The following is an 8,279-nucleotide window of genomic DNA, read 5'->3' as shown; positions in this document are numbered from 1 at the left end:
ACAAACACAAAATTTTATAGAGCATTTTCAAATTGATAACCTGTTCTCTCTTAAATATAGTAAGAATAAACTATTTCACAGAAAAATATATATAGTTTGATATGCTATATAACCAGAAACTCTTAAACTTTAATATAAAGCATTCAAAATTTTAAAATCTACTTTAAAAAATAATTTTTGAATTAATTTTTCATGTAGTCGTTATGTTAGTAGAGTTGGAATTATCACTCCAGTCAAAAGATAAGGACACTGAAGAAGAAAGGATTAAAAGTTACAGAGTTGTGGCTAAGAGGCTTTGTTGCAAGACACTTCTCTAGTGCTTCTTGGAGTGGGCCACAGCACCAAGGATTACGTAAAGTTCAATTTAAGAATTATGCTGTCCATGGACACTCTGAAAGAAGATCTAAATACCTAATATGTAAAGCACATTTTGTGTATAACTTTAAGCCAGAAACAAATAAACAAAGCATGATACCCTACATTGTTTAGTTTCTTGAGCAATATTGTTTTCAGGTCCTCTCTCTCCTTTTATAAATAGCTTCTTTTTATAACTAGTCTAAAATTCATATACACAATTCTACTTAGCTTATTATGTAGACTCTCAAAGTATACCCAATGAGGAAAACAGTGTAAGTTTACATCTTCAAATAGTGCTATGAGGGGAAAAAATTTATCTAGAATTTACTTTAGGGTAAGGCTAAGAAATAAAACAGTATTGCTGTGATAAAATCTTTCCTAATTAAAAATTCCCAAATATAGCACCCAATAACATATTTATGGAGTGTGTGTAGTAGCAAAACAGAAGTTGATATTTTCTATTGCTTCTAAAATATTTTTGTATTATCAGAGTCTCTCTCTCTCTCACTCACTCTCTTCTCTCTCTGTCTCTCTCTCCTCTCTCTTTCATATTCACACATACAGACATCATCCCCCCCCACAATTTTGGATCCTGAAAATCCCAAATCTGTAGATTAGCCAAGTCTTCCAGTTCTAAAAGTCCAAGCATTGTCAAATTGTTGCTTATTTTCATATTGTTAAGTCACTTATAAATGCACATAATATTTCTGTTGCTAAAATACATAGGCACCAGTGACATGATTACTGATTATTATGTTGATCTTCCTATCTCTGACAATGTTTTTGTATGCAAAATGAGGAGTAGGAAGGTTGGTAACAGTAGGGTATTCATTCAGTTACCCAATATTTATTGAGCATTAATATGTCTCAGGCCTACTTCCAGTTACTGGGAACTAAGTAATTGTCAAAACTCAAAAATTCTTGCCCTCTGAGTTTTTACAGGTGGAACTGTTCCATTACCTACCTACCTTCCTTCCTTCCTTCCTTCCTTCCTTCATTCCTTCCTTCCTTCCTTCCTTCCATCCTTTCTTCTCCCTAACCCTTTCTTTCCCCTCCCCTCTCCTCCTCCTTTTCTCTTATTCATTCATTCATTCATTTGTTCTTACTAACAACCACCCAAACAGTATTTTCCAGGCACTGTGAAAGGCACTAACACAAGAAATAGCATAATTGCAGACAAATTTAGTCTTTTAAAGACTCATGCCACATATAGAATCTATTTTGTTTTCATTTTGTTGACTAAAATATTATCTATATTCCACAAGTGCTACCTAATATACTGGAACTAATATCAGTTTATTTGATTAACCTCTTCTTAGTTTCAATTTTGTGAAGTGGGAGATGTCATCATGTGATGATGTGAAAGCCCATACTATATTTCTGGTAAAATAAAATAAAATTTACATCGGCATGTACATACACATCTCTATGAAAAAATGCATTTTATACTTCTTATATAGTTGCTTTATATTTTAAGATTATAGGATCATTGAATTGACCTCACTGTGCATCTGTTTTTTTTTTTTGTTTTTTTACTTTAAAGTAGAATAAAGACTCATTCTTATTTTAATTTTCACCTACTGTACTGTACAGAAACTCCTGACTTCACAGAAACATAGATGTATCTTTAGCCACATATACATCACCAAAGGATACAGACTCTTCCTTTCCATGATCAATCCCATCGACACTCCTGTGCCTCCTATTCCTGAAACATCTTTGCACATCAAACAACGTATATTTTATAAGTCTGTAGAATGCTTTCCTCCTTGTGTCACTTTTGCCTATAATGCCTCTATCTCAAGGTTTCTCAACCTTGGTTAGCACTACTGAAAGTTTGGGTTAGATCATTTGTTTTATTGGGAAAAAAGAGACTGTCCTAAGAATTCTAAAATATTTAGCAGCATCCCTGGCCTCTACCTATGAGACGTCAGAAGACTTCCTATGCACCCATTTATGGCAATCAAAAATATCCCCAGACATTGCCAAATACCTTCTGTGAAGCCAAATTGTGGTTAGTTGGGAAACACAGCTCTCATCTAACATCTCTTCTACTTGGTAACAACTATTCATTCTTTAAGACACACCTTATATATATTATTTGAAGCCATTCTTGGCCTTCAAATTACAAATTAAGACTCTAGGTTTTGTGCTTTCAATGTAAAATTTTCTGCTTTTCTTTTTATTTCACTTATCTACCTACCTGTTCTCTGTACTATATTACAATCCCTCCAGGGAAAGAAATAATTTTCTCATTTATTTTGTGTCCCCAGAGTATAGCACTGAAGCTAGTAAATATTTATTGCCCAATGCATGACAGAAAAAAATAGAATGAGATTTAAAGATTCAGATTGATTAGATAAAGTGACTCTGTAAATAAATTGTTCTTCAAGTTCATGACTGTAGTATTTTTAGAAAACAAACAATATAAAACTGTAAAGTTCTCTACACATGAAAGTAATTACAATGTACTTAGTAACAACTCATTAATGGACCATTTGTTATGGAACAAAAACATTTCAATCAATTTCAATTCTTGCTATTTTTGGAGGAAAAGACCAGATTTCCAGGCTATACGGTACACTAATTTCATCTAAGGAAACATTCAAATGCCTTATAATCTCTGTGTGTGTAATAGAAATGGTGACTGTAAGTATTGCTATTTTAGTGAGAAATTTTAATGAAGATATAAGAATCTATCTGAGCAGCAAGTATTTTCTCACATAACTACTAGCTATGTAGGTGATGGATAAAATTTGTTTTTGTGTTATACCTGACACAAGAAACAATAATTTTGCAATATATTTCCATCAAACATTCAAGACAAATATGAACTATAAACTGATAAAAAATTAATTTCAAATGACTTTCTCATACTAATTTGGAAACTAGAAGTTGTAACTGTAAATTGTCTAAACCTATTATGACTCTTAACTCTAATCTTCTATATTTCCTATAAACTAATCATTTAAGAATTTTGCATGCTTTGAACATATATCTATATAGCACTTTCTATCATTTTCTCAGTTTCTCATTTTCAAAAAGCAACATTTTAGAATAATTTACAAAGCCTTTCCTTCTTAAACAGAAAGTCAAATGACTAATTTCTTTTTCTAAACAGTATTATTTTAGGAGAAAATTACTATTATTCTCTCAATCTTTAAAAATTATAATCATTTTTTTGCTTCAACATTTTAAGGACAGCTTCTATAATTGGCTTACTTTCAAAGGATATAAAAATGTATTCATTAAAATGTCAATTAAATTTCAGAAATAATTTTGAAAGTGAAAAACCGAACAAGCAAGAATTTTTGAAAAATGTAATTAGAAACAAAGGCTCTAGTTGCTGCTGAATGAAATGTCAAGCTAAATTCCCAAAGATGGCAAGTGGTTTGAATATTAAATTATGTATGAAACATTGTAAAGAATGAATATGTACATAGCTCCTGATGAATAAACTATTCAGAATTAAAAATGTTTTCAAGGAAACTTCTGTAATTAGTCTTGAACTTTTCCTAATGATGACTTTATAGAAACTATCAAAGTCAGTTTTCTGCGATGCTATTGTTTCTAACAATACCACTTATGGTGAAGTGCAAATAAAAATATGTTTGAGAAAGTTTGAAGACTCGGTATTCTTAATAAAAGAGCTGTATTACTATATTTCTCATTTTAATTAGAACAAGAGATTGCATTCAATGATCCTCCATTGTTTAAGTTTCATTCATTAAATAGCCAGAAGTCTTCTAGCCAACTAGAATGTTTAGTTCCATTTGAAATCATTTATTCTGGCAATTGCTATTTTCTGAAACTTGTTTACAGCAAAGACAGTTGAATTCAGTTGTCTCTAAAACTGGGTACCAACTTACACAAAGTATGTGCCTATAGGTTTCCCTTTGTTTGAAAAGAAATACATAAGCACGTCTATATAATCTTGAACTGTTAAGGATCTTGGAGAAATTTTATGTGATATATATTTTATGTACAAGTCCCATTTTCAACTGTCCTAAACCCAGAGAAAGGAAAGCAATTCTTTACATTGCTAGACTATTCTAAATGTTAGAAACAACATCTCATGTTTAAAATACACTTTCATATGTCGTCTCACTGATCTTGGATTTTTCATGTAGAACACTGCAAAATTATAATTTTTAAGAAATCCTAATGCCAAATAACAATTGCAACAGATTTTTTTGCTTGATCTAGATTGATCTATAATATTTTTCAAAATAAAATAACATAGATGATTTTGTATTAACTTCATTATCTTCAATTAGCTCTGGGTTCACTACATTTCTATGCTTAAAATGTTTAATTTTCTAACTTTCCTCTTATAAATCTTGCTATTTTAGAATAATGGCACCTAGACTCTTATTAACTTTCCCTTGCACCACTCTTATGTGATGTAAAACAAAAATAGAAAAAATTATAGATTGAGACCACTAAGAGTTCAAGTTGCTGGGAAACATTTTCCTTTGCTTTTTCTAAGAAAAGAATAGCAGTTGACCCATGATTTTACAACTTGGCAATGTGAGTATTTTGGGGTGAGTGTTCTCTTGTGCTTGTCTTATCCTTTCTAGCTATGTGAAATGTATTAAATTATCAGCCTTCCCTGAGTTTCAGCTTGCTTAGTTATGAAATGGAAAACACAGACATCAACTCTATAGTTAGAATTCTAATTACAGTTAACTTCTAAACTTGAGTAGATGGAGATATTAATATGGTTCCTGTATAAGGTAACAAGCAATTTTTAAAAGTTCTTTATATTAAAAATAATTGTGTTAAAAAATATATAAGGATGAGATCATCACAGCATGCTACTATTCAAGCATCTACCAGCAATGTCTCTAACTGGCTTCCCAAAGACCTCTAAAATGGTTTGGAAAGCTTTGGACTCTGTGGTCATCCACATCTGCATTATTCACCCATGTCTTGACCAATGACATGGCCATATTTCTTTCCTGCTATGCTTCCCTTTACTCTTCTCCCCTTCCTGGAATACATTCAGAATGGAAAAAAATTCACTATGAGATTAGAACAAAAGTCGACTCAGAGTAGATGCAGTGTTCGTATATTCTAGGCAGGCCCTAACCATACCTCTGAATGCAGGGATAATTGAACAGCACCGTCTTCTCCAAGCATTCTCAATCAAAACATATGTAGACATACTGTTTTTGCTTTCCGGTAAATGTCCAAAGAACTGACCTGCATAGTTCCCTAATTCTCAACATATGCAAACACAATCATAGAAGCAATTAAACACATCAATGACACAAATAACCTCGAAGGGAATTCCCCTGGGCTCTCCATCTGCATACATTCTATATTTCTGTTTTTAGTAATTGCTTGTGTGTTTACTCCAGGGTGCACATTGCTTATTTCTCTAGTGCTAGAGTACATATTTCTCAAATATCTTGAACTTTTAATAACATTCTCTTTCAGTGATTGATATGTAGAGTAAAATTATCAAGAGAATGTCCTAATTCTGTGTCTGCTTTATGGAATTGGGATAGTGGGAGGTAACTTCTAATTCTGAGTAAGAATACCTGACTAAAATAATCAAAATCTTCAAGATGCTTCAGTGTCTCACTTTGGAAAAAGACATGTTTTCTTAAAAAGATCGTATAAAGGAAGTTGATTCTTTTACTCAACTTCCATGGGAAGTAAAATTGTTTAAAAATCAACTCTAATTTTAACAGCAGCAACTAAAGTGAATCTATTGATTTATTAATGTTACTAGTATGCTCAAAAGAAGAATCTGGCTTGAAAAAACACTCAAGGTGTGTCTTCAAATATCTGTGATAACATCTTTCTCTTTTTTTTTCTCTCTCTCTCCCTCTTTCCACTATCCTCTCCATTTCCTAGCTCTGCTCTCCTCCATGGTGACTTCATTTTTAGCCATGCTCTCTATGTGCAAAGGTTAACACTATCACCTGCAGACCTAGACTTGTTTTTTTTTTCCCTAATAAATAGCTACAAATAAAATAAAATATCTCTTTTCTGACAGTTTGAAGAAAAGTCTTGGGGAAGGCTTTGTTCATTCTACCTTGGGTTATGTGCCCATGGCAAAGATTCTGCATTTCTAACTGTGCTTAGGTGATATAGATGATGATACTATGTGAAGATGGATAGTAATCAGAACAATTTTGTGCACCTTTCCATTTTCATAGACTTCCAATATTTGCATGTTATTTGCATATTTAAGCACTGTATGTAATATATAACACTATGCATCTAAAAGCAACACTAACAACATAATGGCTAAATATTTTATCTACTTCAAGGTTAAGAAAACTGTCAAAGAGAAGTTATGAAATTATTCTCTAGGTAAATAACTGATTATTGGTTCAGTCGAGATTGAAACATTAATCTTAGTATCAATGTCAACAGAAAAGGGAACACTACTTGGTATGGAAGTCAGTGTATTTGGGCAGTTGTTATAATTTGTATTTAATGATTTATTTCTGAATTACATGTAAACCTGATTGCTTGTTAAGTAAGAAACTTGGGAAAATTAAGAATGTTTCAACTAGAAGGATCCTGAACAAATTCATTGATACTCACTGCTCCAAGAACAGCCCCTGGTCTGATCGTGGTTTTTAATATTGGATTTTAATAGACATTAGATAGATATGAGATGAAAGCAACTTTAATTGTTCCAGTAAGAAGTGTGTAGTTCCCCTTTATTTATTTATTTGCTTGTTGTTTATTCATTTTTCCAGTTCAATAGAAAAGCTTGAGCATCTTCAAGTTACTAGCTAACTCAGACTTATGGGGGTAAGAGTAAGATTTTATTATGAATTTGAAAACTTGAGGATGCTGATGCAAATGGATGATTTTATTTGTTTTTCGAGGACTTATAAAACAGGATAAGCAACTTTTTATGAAGATGGATAACCGTGAGAAGAAAGAATTAAAATTATCACTTGAAAGCCGGGCTCGGTGGCTCAGCCTGTAATCCCACGCCTTTGGGAGGCTGAGGGGAGCGGATTGCCTGAGCCCGCGGGTTCGAGACCTGCCTGGGCAGTGAGACCTCATCTCTATAATAAATCAAAAAGTCAGCTGGGCCTGGTGGCGCATGCCTGTAATTCCGGTTACTCGGAAGGCTGAGGCGGAAGGACCGCCGGAGCCCAGCAGGTCGAGGCTGCGGTGGCCGGGAGCGGCCACTGCACTCCAGTCTGGGCGACAGAGTGAGACTCCAAACTCAAAAACAACAACAACAACAACAAAAACAACTCATATAGCTTCCATTAATTTCCCCATATTCCTTGTCACTTTCCCACAGTTAATCATTCCTGAAGCCCATCCCCCTTTCTTTTGTTAAAATGGTATGTAAGACCCCAGGCAGCCGGTTGTGGTAGCTCAAGCCTGTAATCCCAGCAGTCAGGCGACAGAGGCAAGAGGATTGTCTAAACTCAGGGGTTCAAGACCAACCTGAGCAACATGGCGACTCCTTGTCTCTACAATAAATAAAAAAAAAATTAGCCAGGAATGGTGGCACATGCCTGTGGTTCCAGCTATTTGGAAGCCTGAGCAGAAGGATTATCTGAGCCCAGCAGGATGAGGCTGCAGTGGCCATGAGCGTGCCACTGCACTCTAGTCTGGACAACAGAGTGAGACACTGACTCAAAAAAAAGTCAACAAACTTAATAAGATCACTATTTGTTATTTTATTATTATTAATATTAATTAATTAATAAATATATCTTTTAGGCCAGGTGTGGTGGCACACACCTATAATCCCAGCATTTTGGGAGGCCATGGTGAGAGGATTGTCTGAGCCTATGGGTTCAAGACCAGTCTGGTCAACTTGGCAAGACCTCATCTCTATAATAAATCAAAAAAAGTCGCCAGGCATGGTGGTGTGTGCCTGTAGTTCTAGCTACTTGGAAGGCTGAGGCAGAAGGATCACCTGAGCCCAG

Source organism: Carlito syrichta, unplaced genomic scaffold (genome assembly GCF_000164805.1).
Source record: "Carlito syrichta isolate Samal-C Ts95f unplaced genomic scaffold, Tarsius_syrichta-2.0.1 Scaffold308232, whole genome shotgun sequence".
Taxonomy (NCBI): Eukaryota; Metazoa; Chordata; class Mammalia; order Primates; family Tarsiidae; genus Carlito; species Carlito syrichta.
The sequence above is the reverse complement of the archived record's forward strand: the minus strand, read 5'-3'. Positions refer to the sequence as shown.